The sequence below is a fragment of the Aethina tumida genome, chromosome 5, assembly GCF_024364675.1.
Source record: "Aethina tumida isolate Nest 87 chromosome 5, icAetTumi1.1, whole genome shotgun sequence".
NCBI lineage: Eukaryota > Metazoa > Arthropoda > Insecta > Coleoptera > Nitidulidae > Aethina > Aethina tumida.
The window spans coordinates 2050650-2064697 of record NC_065439.1 but is presented as its reverse complement, the minus strand read 5'-3'; the positions used below and the strand labels follow the sequence as shown (position 1 = coordinate 2064697).

The 14048-nt window shown below is 27.2% G+C and overlaps 1 protein-coding gene across 3 annotated transcripts in view; it reads right to left on the bottom strand.

The window, feature by feature from the left end:
* The window catches only part of LOC109601122 (protein-tyrosine sulfotransferase), a 132289-nt gene that overhangs the window by 82212 nt on the left and 36029 nt on the right, over window positions 1–14048 (bottom strand). The window contains exon 2 of one of the 3 annotated variants that reach the window (XM_049967355.1): window positions 11815–11824. The exons of 1 other annotated variant lie outside the window; for it this stretch is intronic. The gene's annotated coding sequence lies outside the window, so the exon portion shown is untranslated. Of the gene's footprint in view, window positions 1–11332; window positions 11355–11814; window positions 11825–14048 lie in introns of those variants that run through there. One more of the 3 variants, XM_020017342.2, reaches the window with a different exon arrangement.

Below are 14048 nucleotides of genomic sequence, written 5' to 3'. Positions count from 1 at the left end.
TTCCGCGTAAAAGTTTTTGAATAAACCAAACAAAACACCCAGGCACGGTGTAAATCCGGCCGACCGTAAATCAATTAAACGTTAAATTAGGCCCGACGGTGGATTAATGTTAATGTTTAATAGAAACAATTTAATTCAATTTAATGAAGCGAGTTTTTTATTTTGCTGCGTGTGCGGCATTAATTGCAACCGTGTAATTTATGTATACTAATTGGAAAGCAGGAGGGTCTAATGGAGTGTTCCTTTGTTTACCTCCATTTTTTTTTTGCACCGGAGGCGAGAAGAAATTTACTTTGGGCCTGATGGAGGACCGACCCAATTAAATGTTTCCAACCTCCAATTAATATATATATATATATATATATATATATATATATAAAATCTACCAGAAAAGTTAAACTAGCCCTATGTCAAGGGTTATTGATAATATTCTGCCCCCCTCCATTATTATTATATTATTATGACTAAATTGGTCTTCAATTTATACGAGGGGTGAATTTAAATCCATTTTTAAAATTTTTACTTCAGGACAAGCTTCAGCTTGTCTTCTTGCCTTGACCACCCCTTTTAGAAACACCCTGTATAATTTTTAATAATGTACTTTTTGGATGGACCTTCTTTTCTTTTATTATTATTTAAAACGTTATCCTGTAGGGGAGCCAAAACAAAAGCAACGACTTCGTTCTTAACTTGAACACGACACAAACCGACGACTGCGAAATGCAAACGGGATGTTTGACAAACACGATCGAGGGACACAAATGGCTCACATTTACCCACGGGAACGGTCGCGTCCGGCCATAATGCCGTGCACAAACTCTGATCCGTCATTTCGGACAGCCGATTAAATTGACAATTTCCAATCGACACGGAAAAAAGCCGCCATCGTCGCGGTGAAAACTGCGTTTTTTCCGCGTCCCGGAAACATAATCGAAGCAATTAGTATGTAAATGGTTTTCGAATGGCGGCGGTGACCTCCTGATTGTATAAATTTAATTTTTAAAGTAAACAAGATGGAATTGTTTGGATGGTTAATTAATTTTTGTATTTTTGGGTCTAATTCATATTAAAATTTTGAGATAATCCGTTACCCTTATTTATTTCAAATGGTGACCATAAAATAAAATAAAGGATACATCCATTAAATTTCAAGATAATTAATATTATTGTATGTGACATTAACATTTTGAGATAAAATATTAAATTTATTTATTTTATGAAATATGTCTTTAAGGTGTCTGAAAAAATAAAGCTTTCCAAAAATATATATTTGAGATATATTAAATTATTTTTAAGGATATTTCTGATAAAGTTTGAGATAATTAGTCCGTGACATTAAAATTTTGAGATAATATATGCATTTTTTATATTTCAAAAAGAAATCATAATTGAATTTGTTCTTAAAAATGTACAATTTAAGATATTATTATTAAAATAAATTACAAAATTAATTAATAATTATATTTAATTCTCCTTAACATATTATTTCTGGTCAATTTTGAGATAATTAATATTGTCATATATGACACAATATATAATGAATATCACTAAGGATACCTCTGTCAAATTTCGAGACAATTGTCTATGTACATTAAAATTTTGAGATAAAATATTAAATTAATTTATTTTAAGTGGAGACACAAATGAAATATGTCTTTAAGGTGTCTGAAAAAACAAAGCTTTCCAAAAATATATATTTGAGATATATTAAATCATTTTTAAGGATATTTCTGATAAAGTTTGAGATAATTAGTCTGTCACATTGAAATTTTGAGATAATATATGCATTTTTTATATTTCAAAAAGAAATCATAATTGAATTTGTTCTTAAAAATGTACAATTTAAGATATTATTATTAAAATAAATTCCAAAATTAATTAATAATTATATTTAATTATCCTTAACATATTATTTCTGGTCAATTTTGAGATAATTAATATTGTCATATATGACACAATATATAATGAATATCACTAAGGATACCTCTGTTAAATTTCGAGATAATTGTCTATGTACATTAAAATTATGAGATAAAATATTAAATTAATTTATTTTAAGTGGAGACACAAATGAAATATGTCTTTAAGGTGTCTGAAAAACTGAAGCTTTCAAAAAATATATATTTGAGATATATTAAATTATTTTTAAGGATAGTTCTGATAAAATTTGAGGTAATTAATGCAGTCTGTGACATTGAAATTTTTAGATAATATATGCATTTTTTAATTTCAAAAGGAAATCATAACTGAATTTGCTCCTAAAAATATAGAATTTGAGATATTATTAAAATAAAAATAAACAAAGAAAATGAAATGTCTGAAAAATTGAAGATTTCCTGATAAAGTTTAAGATAATTCCAAAAATGTATTTGTAATAAATAAATTACTTTCAAGGATATTTCTGGTAAATTTCATGACGTTGGGGGAAACCAATAAGCCAATTTGGGACACCATGTGTATAGAAACATTTCCCATTATTTGATTAGTATTTGCTGTCTCTCTGTACCCGCATCTATTAAATTCACAAATAATTTCTTGCTTTCCATCAGTAAAACCTGCGGGTCATAAACATTTATGGTCAACGTTAACTAGTTCAAAACTGAGATAACTTAAAAATAATATACTGCGAATTTAATTAATTATTTATAGAATTACTACTTAAGTTTACGTTTTTAATTTGATTTCGTTCAATACATATAAAATTAAACAAGCACCTCAGATTCTTTTAAGAATTTTGTCTGTATATAAAGGCACAGTGCAATTCCAACAATTCGTCCCTGTTTTCTCATTTTCCATCACATCTATCGGTTACCGGCTACAACATGCAATAAAGACATTCCGACACAAAGGGAAAAATACCTTTTGCCGTTTTCTCCAGCAATATGTGACACAACATCCGGTGCAATTTTATGGAACGTTCCCATAAAGTTGCAGCTATGCAACTGACTTCATTCATTCGTTTTAAGAGTCGCGTAAATGTTACAACATTTATTTTTCATTAACGATAGTGGTGGTCGCCCAATACTGAACCTTCAACCTTCAGTAACACAATTTGAGTGAGGAATCCAATTAAAAATTGTTTCCACATTCAGTGCCTTGTTAAATAATTCGAAAATTGTTGTTGCCCCGGAATAATTCAAATACATTTTAAATTTATTATGCGAGCTCGCATCCAAACTAATTTGCTTTGCAAAAATTAAAGGTCCCAGGTAGAAAATGCGGCGCTTCCGCACGTAATAAAAGTTAGAATATGCGGGGCATTTGAATAATTATTTAATAAAACAGAGAGAATGTGTAGCGGTTCTTTGAGCCAGAAATTATGCTCTCATATATGAGTTTTTCGTTGGATTCTTTCGTTCTCTGGTTTATTTGGTAATTTGATTGTGTCACGGTCTTTTTAGTTTGTGAGTTGGATTTTTAAGAATGAACATGCACAACTTAATAGCGTCACATTAAGTTCGTCAACCGACGAACAATTTGTTGGTTTTTGTCAATTACGAAGTCGTTAAAGTGTGCTTAATGTGAGAAATTTACGGGGCAAAGTGCCGGAACGGGCGGCTAAGTCCAGGAACTGAAACAAGTAACAGTTTGCAATCGTTACAAGTTTGCTGATTTATTGGGCCAACTTCGGGGATTCCCATATTTCAGTTTGTGTACAATAATTTTAGTTTAGTCAACTATTTCACCAAGAAGAGTCACAATTATTTCATATTTCATATTTCAATTTCATATTTCAATTTCATTATATCAAATTTCATTATATCATATTTCATATTTCAAATTTCATTATATCATATTTCATATTTCGTATTTCATATTTCATATTTCATGTATTTCATGTATTTCATGTATTTCATGTATTTCATGTATTTCATGTATTTCATGTAGTTCATGTATTTCATGTATTTCATGTATTTCATGTATTTCATTTATTTCATATATTTCATTTATTTCATATATTTCATATATTTCATATATTTCGTATATTTCATATATTTCATATATTTCATATTTCATATTTCATTAATTCATTATTTCATATATTTCATATATTTCATATATTTCATATATTTCATATATTTCATATATTTCATATATTTCATATATTTCATATATTTCATATATTTCATATATTTCATATATTTCATATATGTCATATATTTCATATTTCATTACTTTATTATTTCATATATTTCATATATTTCATATATTTCATATATTTCATATATTTCATATATGTCATATTTCATTATTTCATATTTCATATTTCATATTTCATATATTTCATATATTTCATATATTTCATATATTTCATATATTTCATATATTTCATATATTTCATATATTTCATATATTTATTTCATATATTTCATATATTTCATATATTTCATATATTTCATATATTTCAAATATTTCATATTTCATATATTTCATATATTGCATATATTTCACATTTCATATATTTCATATATTTCATGTACTTCATATATTTCATATATTTCATATATTTCATATTTCATTATTTTATTATTTCATATATTTCATATATTTCATATATGTCATATTTCATTATTTCATATTTCATATTTCATATATTTCATATATTCCATATATTTCATATATTTCATATATTTCATATATTTCATATATTTCATATATTTCATATATTTCATATATTTCATATATTTCATATATTTCATATATTTCATATATTTCATATATTTCATATATTTCATATATTTCATATATTTCATATATTTCATATATTTCATATATTTCATATATTTCATATATTTCATATATTTCATATATTTCATATATTTCATATATTTCATATATTTCATATATTTCATATATGTCATATTTCATTATTTCATATTTCATATTTCATATATTTCATATATTTCATATATTTCATATATTTCATATATTTCATATATTTCATATATTTCATATATTTCATATATTTCATATATTTCATATATTTCATATATTTCATATATTTCATATATCTCATATATTTCATATATTTCATATATTTCATATATTTCATATATTTCATATATTTCATATATTTCATATATTTCAAATATTTCATATTTCATATATTTCATATATTGCATATATTTCATATATTGCATATATTTCATATTTCATATATTTCATATATTTCATATACTTCATATATTTCATATATTTCATATATTTCATATTTTATTATTTTATTATTTCATATATTTCATATATTTCATATATTTCATATGTCATATTTCATTATTTCATATTTCATTATTTCATATTTCATATATTTCATATATTTCATATATTTCATATATTTCATATATTTCATATATTTCATATATTTCATATATTTCATATATTTCATATATTTCATATATTTCATATATTTCATATATTTCAAATATTTCATATATTTCATATATTTCATATATTTCATATATGTCATCTATTTCATATATTTCATATATTGCATATATTTCATATTTCATATATTTCATATATTTCATATATTTCATATATTTCATATATTTCATATATTTCATATATTTCATATATTTCATATATTTCATATTTCGTATTTGATTTTTCATATTTTTCAGTCTTCACATTCTTCAGATTCTTAACATTTTCACATTTTTCACAAGAAGAGTCACAAATACTAAAAATATTTTTAATAGTATTAACTTTGAGGATTCCCATATCTCAGTCTGGTAAATTCATTCTGTAAGTGTAGTTGAAATGTGTGAATCCCCGAAATGAATTACAAAAATTGTTACTAGCTTCAGCTTCGATGCCCCCCACTATTTCCTGACGATTAATGATTTTAAAGACAACGTAATTTATGAATTCCAACAAATTTGAATGGATAACCCGGACCATATTTCCTAATTGAAATCCACCACGATTGAATTTATTCGTGTGAAGCCTATAACGCCGCCGGACATCGCGGATGTGCAAATAGAGAATGATATACAATGCCGTTTATTTATATTAATGCCGTTACGGATACCGTTTCCTGGATAAATAACAACCCTGCCGGGATCGCGTCAAACATGCCGTGCGTTGTATTTATGGCGCAAAAAGGCGGGATGCATGAATTACAATATGAATCTGCTTTGTGTCGTTTGAAAAATGACTATGGAAAAAATGGTTCGATTGTGATTAATATTTCGCAATCATGTCAGTTTAGAATAAGCTAATGTTACACAGTAAAACACAATTAAAATTGAAAAGGCTCCACGTTAAAAAACTATTTTTACACACGAACTGAACCAAACTATGATGACCAATTGGATTTTTCGGCCCATAAATTTTCAATCGATGTGGCTGAAAGTAAACTACAAACATATCTTTGTTCTTTGTAAATTTATGAATTTGAAATAAAAAACGTTTGAATAAAAATATTTTAATAAAATTTGACATGACATATGACACATGACACATGGTATATGACATGACTATAGCTCTGGATCTGGCTCCGACTCTGACTGACTCTGTCCCTGACTCTAATACTTACTCTGACTCTGACTCTGACTGTGACTCCGAATTTGACTCTTACTCTGACTGACTCCAACTCTGACTATGACTTTGACTTCGACTCTGGATTTGACTCTAACTGACACTGTATCTGGCTTTGACTCTCATGACTCTGACTCTGAATCTGACTCTTACTCTGACAGACTCTGACTCTGACTTACTCTGACTCTTATACTTACTCTGACTCTGACTCCGACTCTCACTTTGATTTTGACTCCGACTCTCACTTTGACTCTGACTCCGAATCTGACTCTGAATCTGGCTCTGACTCAGACTATGACTCTGACTCCGACTGTGGCTTTGATTCATGATACATGAGAAACTTAAATTTAAAATGAGATTTCTCTTTAATATTGAATTTTATTTTAATTTTCACACATATTATATTTCATGGATATATTTTTAATTAAGAAAAATGTCTACAACATTGTATAAAATAAATAACTAAACAGTAAAAAACAGAATTACATTGAAGTAAAGGCAAAGCTTATATCTCCTAAAACTATTTTTTGTCTAAAACATTAACTAATAAACTGAACAAAAAAAAATAAAAGAAACGGTGGCACATTTTTCATATGTTAACAAAACCAAAAATAAATACGGTCGGCTTTCATGTGTAATGCCCGACATAAAACAAACGGAGCGCAAGAAAGAACAACGACATACATTGTACAAGTTTGCCACGCACCCAAACAATAAAATAAAAGGCAAAAATAAATGGCCCCAGAAAAAAAAAAACAAAAAAAAAAAATGGGTGGTGTCATAAATTGTAAGAATATGTGGAAAATTTCCCTCTAATTGCTTTGTCATCGGAATTATTCCGCTCTATAAAACATTTTGTTTGGCTCTACGGCGTCGTGTCACGATTGAAACTGAGGAGACCCATTTTCGTCTCTAATTCAGTTATTAACTGCGTCTCTTTGATTTACGAGCATCTCGTTTTGAAGGCCTTCAAAAGCAGGGTAATTGTTAATCATCCGTTTTTAATTTATTAATTTTTCTATGGCCCAAGTTCTAACGAATAATTTAAATTGAACCTGAAATTGAATTATTATAAATTATAAACTTGTGTGCATCCACCATAATTTGAACAGCCAAAATCCCATCCATCAAATTGTCCCTAGAAATTAAATTCTTGTCATAGATTCGTACTTTGTTTAAAATTTATCTGAGTTTGTGATGCAATTTGCATACATCTGAAATTCTAAAAGGTAACAGTATTACAGCCAGAAAACTTTTCAACGAAATTTTGCATAAATATTGATGATACGAGGAACTACTGCAGTTCCCATCTTAATACGGGGTAAAACGTAGCTTCATCTATATGTTAATGATTTTTATTTTGCTTTTGTTTGTAAAGATTTTGTTTGGGGACTAGCCTGAAGTAGTCAGTGAGTTTTAAATTGTAATAGAAGACTTAAAACCATTTTAATAATACATAAAATCTAAAGTAAAAAGTTTTACGAATGGTGTGTTATGACAAGATAAATTTTACGATGATTGAAAGCATAATAGGATTCTTCTTTAGAGTGAACGTAAAATATGAAAACTAGATTTTACATTCAAAAGGTTAACTCAATGAAAATATAAAGTTTTAACGTGGGTTTTAATTAAAAATTTTATTTTTAGACTTGTTCCATTCGGAGATATCGCCTAAGTAAGTAAATATGGAGACTTATTAATCCGCATGTCTGATTGATTCCATCGCAGTGCGGAGAGAGAAAAAAATGAAATCTCCGATGTTTGAACAGTTCCGCGAACAAACTTGAAAACGGAATACGCAATTCGCTCCGCCGTTTTCAATCAAACTCGCGTCGAGATGAGCACACGTGACTCAATCTTGAAAATTAGACTGATAATTGGATAAAGTTGCAGATCGAATCCCGCATGTACGCCTGCCAGACATAAAACTTGTTCCGATACGTTCACGTCGTTCGCAAACATTTACACAACCCCCAAAGGGTTGCACCTTTGGATAATTAACGCTTGACATTTTTATTTGGAAGTGGGGGATTAAAAATGTTGAGTTTAAGTTGGAATTCAGATTTGATGGCCAATTTCTTAAACTCAATTCAAATTCTAATCTCAGTTCTAATCCAGTTTCAATATTTCATATTTCATATTTCATATTTCGTATTTCGTATTTCGTATTTCGTATTTCGTATTTCGTATTTCATATTTCGTATTTCGTATTTCGTATTTCGTATTTCATATTTCATATTTCGTATTTCGTATTTCGTATTTCGTATTTCGTATTTCATATTTCGTATTTCGTATTTCGTATTTCATATTTCGTATTTCATATTTCATATTTCATATTTCATATTTCATATTTCATATTTCATATTTCATATTTCATATTTCATATTTCATATTTCATATTTCATATTTCATATTTCATATTTCATATTTCATATTTCATATTTCATATTTCATATTTCATATTTCATATTTCATATTTCATATTTCATATTTCATATTTCATATTTCATATTTCATATTTCATATTTCATATTTCATATTTCATATTTCATATTTCATATTTCATATTTCATATTTCATATTTCATATTTCATATTTCATATTTCATATTTCATATTTCATATTTCATATTTCATATTTCATATTTCATATTTCATATTTCATATTTCATATTTCATATTTCATATTTCATATTTCATATTTCATATTTCATATTTCATATTTCATATTTCATATTTCATATTTCATATTTCATATTTCATATTTCATATTTCATATTTCATATTTCATATTTCATATTTCATATTTCATATTTCATATTTCATATTTCATATTCCATATTCCATATTCCATATTTCATATTTCATATTATTTCATATTATTTCATATTTCATATTTCATATTTCATATTTCATATTTCATATTTCATATTTCATATTTCATATTTCATATTTCATATTTCATATTTCATATTTCATATTTCATATTTCATATTTCATATTTCATATTTCATATTTCATATTTCATATTTCATATTTCATATTTCATATTTCATATTTCATATTTCATATTTCATATGTCATATTTCATATTCCATTTTTCATGTTTCTCACATTCTTAACATTTTCATATTTTTCACATTCTTAACATTTTTCATATTTTATCATATTTTTCACATTTTTCACAATTTCTTAACATTTTCACAATTTTAAAATTCCTCACATATTTCCCATTATTAACATCATCACATTCTACATATTTTTCAAATTTTTCACATTTCTGATGTTTTTAACATTTTTAATGTTAATTTTTTATTCTTCACATTCTTAACATTTTTCATATTTTTCACATTCATCACTTTTGTTTTTCACATTCTTAACATTTTTCATATTTTTCACATTCATATCATTCATATTTTTCATATTTTTGACATCCTTCACATACTTCACATTTTTCATATTTTCATATTTTTCACATTTTCATGTTTTTCACGTCCTTCACGCAGTTCACATTCTTCGTCCTTAATATTCTTTACATTTTTCATAAGATTTTCATTTAGAATAGTGATTTAAAGAGCGGAGCATTAAAGAAATTGGCCGGAGCCCGTTTCTCACCGTGGCACAGACAAATCGTGCCTTTGACACGTGTGCCAGTGCGTCTCGGGCACATCACCGCCGGGGGATCCGGTGGCCGGTGTCGGACGGATGAAATATGCACGAAGGTCGACGTACTAAGCGGCCCCGTACTGCGGCCCGGATTTATTATGTGCCCGCTCGGGCGTCTTCCCTTTCTGCGGAAAGCCGAGACGTGTCCCGCGGATGACGGATTTCGTTTCAATTATTTATGGACGCGGGGGGCTCTCGCGTCACACATTTCGGCTCGTTCATCTTTCGGGAGGCACTCGAGTTTAATGTGTGGAGTTGGGAGTTGAAAAATCAATAATTATTTTTAATACCACACATGTATATATTTGTATATATAATATAAACTGAAAATATGAAAATATGTGAAATAATAAAAATATGAAAAGTGTGAAAAATGTGAAAATGTGATAAAAGTGAAAAATGTGAAATGTGAAAATGTGATAAAAGTGAAAAATGTGAAAAATGTGAAAAATATGAAATATGTGAAAAATATGAAAATTGTGAAATGTCACATTTTCACTTTCATATTTTTCCATATTTCTCACATTTTTCATATTTTTCACATTTTTCCCATTTTTCATATTTTTCATATTTTTCACATTTCTCATATTTTTCACATTTTTCTTCATATTTTTCACATTTTTCATATTTTTCACATTTTTCATATTTTTCACATTTTTCATATTTTTCACATTTTTCATATTTTTCACATTTTACATATTTTTCACATTTTTCATATTTTTCAAATTTTTCATATTTTTCATATTTTTCATATTTTTCATATTTTTCATATTTTTCACATTTTTTATATTTTTCACATTTTTCATATTTTTCACATTTTTCATATTTTTCATATTTTTCACATTTTTCATATTTTTCACATTTTTCATATTTTTCACATTTTTCATATTTTTCACATTTCACATTTTTCACACTTCATATTTTTCATATTTCACATATTTTCATATTTTCATTTTATATTATACATACAAATATATAAATGTGATAAATGCGAAAAATGTGAAAAAAATATGAAAAATATGGAAAGTATAAAAAATGAAATATGAATTATGAAATAGAATTTTATTAATTAATCTGTAATTCAATGATGTATTGAATTAAATATTTGTTAATTAATTAGTGGTTACCTGATAAATGAGTCAATTAACGTGAAACACTTCGGAAATGAGTTATTGGGCATATCCCAGGCCGTAAATAAAAATAAAAAATCGCTCGACGCTTAGAAAAAGGGCCGTGATTTCGGTTAACGACCACTTAGCCGAAACCGCGCGTTCCATCATCCACTCAACGAAAATCCCCCGAGTGGCAATCCGGCAAAACAATCCGGGCGGTCGTTAGCGCGACACGCAACCGCCGACGTGTCGGGACGTCCATTATCGGCGCTCCGCCCGAAAAACGACCTGTAATTAACGGCACCACGAAGACGCTAATCCCGCGGGACGCGTCCTCCGCCTCCGGCTCCTCATTTTTTCCCCCACCCAGTCGTGTCGACGAGGAATGCTGATGCCGGAGACGGATCGGCGCGTGTTATTTTTCATCTCCCGGGTCTAATCCCCGCAGGAGGTGGGGAAGAATGATCCCGCATATGGATGCGGAAACGTGTACGTACCTTTTGGGTGCTGAAACAGAAAAAGTGATGTTATTATTTATGTGGCAACTCATAATAAGATATCTTATCTTTCTAAACAAGTATATAATGATAATGATTACCCACACATAGCTTAACATACGAAATAGTGTATTACCTTACTAGTGTATAATGATATATATTACCCACAGATGGTTAAAAGACATTGTACATAATCGAAATATATTTTCTTTGACTGAAAAAGCTTAATTCCTGAAAATATTGCTAGATGATTTTTTTGTTAATTACTATATGATATATTTTGAAAGTTTAACTGTAATTTTTATAACAAAACGTAAACTTATACAGGCTTTGGTATATTATCTAACAAATATATAATGGTAGTCATTACCCACACACAATTTAACACAGTAAGTAATATATTATCTGGTTAGTATATAAATAATGTCCATTACCCACGGATGATTAAAAGACATTGTACATAATCGAAATATATTTTCTTTGACAGAAAAAGCTTAATTCCTGAAAATATTTCTAGATGATTTTTTTTGTTTATTTCTATATTATATATTTTGAACGTTTAACTGTAATTTTTATAACAAAACGTAAACTTATACAGGCTTTGGTATATTATCTAACAAATATATAATGGTAGTCATCACCCACACACAATTTAACACAGTAAGTAGTATATTATCTGATTAGTATATAAATAATGTCCATTACCCACGGATGATTAAAAGACATTGTACATAATTGAAATATATTTTCTTTGACTGAAAAAGCTTAATTCCTGAAAATATTTCTAGATGATTTTTTTTTTGTTTATTTCTATATTATATATTTTGAAAGTTTAACTGTAATTTTTATAACAAAACGTAAACTTATACAGGCTTTGGTATATTATCTAACAAATATATAATGGTAGTCATTACCCACACACAATTTAACACAGTAAGTAATATATTATCTGGTTAGTATATAAATAATGTCCATTACCCACGGATGATTAAAAGACATTGTACATAATCGAAATATATTTTCTTTGACAGAAAAAGCTTAATTCCTGAAAATATTTCTAGATGATTTTTTTTGTTTATTTCTATATTATATATTTTGAACGTTTAACTGTAATTTTTATAACAAAACGTAAACTTATACAGGCTTTGGTATATTATCTAACAAATATATAATGGTAGTCATCACCCACACACAATTTAACACAGTAAGTAGTATATTATCTGATTAGTATATAAATAATGTCCATTACCCACGGATGATTAAAAGACATTGTACATAATTGAAATATATTTTCTTTGACTGAAAAAGCTTAATTCCTGAAAATATTTCTAGATGATTTTTTTTTGTTTATTTCTATATTATATATTTTGAAAGTTTAACTGTAATTTTTATAACAAAACGTAAACTTATACAGGCTTTGGTATATTATCTAACAAATATATAATGGTAGTCATTACCCACACACAATTTAACACAGTAGGTAATATATTATCTGGTTAGTATATAAATAATGTCCATTACCCACAGATGGTTAAAAGACATTGTACATAATCGAAATATATTTTCTTTGACTCAAAAAGCTTAATTCCTGAAAATATTTCTAGATGATTTTTTTTGTTTATTATTATATGATATATTTTGAATGTTTATCTGTAATTTTTATAACAAAACGTAAACTTATACAGGCTTTGGTATATTATCTAACAAATATATAATGGTAGTCATTACCCACACACAATTTAACACAGTAAGTAGTATATTATCTAGTTAGTGTATAATGCTGTCCATTACCCACAGATGGTGCATGATGTAGATATGTGTTCTTTGACTGAAAAAGTTCAATTTCTGAAAATATTTGTGAGTGTTTGTTTTGTTTATCACTATATAAACTTTAAGTTTAACTGTAATTTTTATATAAAAAAACTTATACAGGCTTTAATATATTGTCTAACAACTTAAAACAGGAAATAGTATATTACTTTACTAGTGTATAATAATGTCTATTACCCACTCCTAAAAGTCATATATAATTGAGACATTGTAATAGTGTAAAAGAAAAAATTATAATAATTATATGAAGCTATTAGCTAAGAAATCTATATTATCAATAATTATAATTTAGTTACATACATTACATCATAATTATACCATGTTGGAAAGACAAACTGAAGCAACAAAATATTAATAAATATTTAGAATCACTTTAGTTCCTGCTAGAAATTTAATGAATCAAT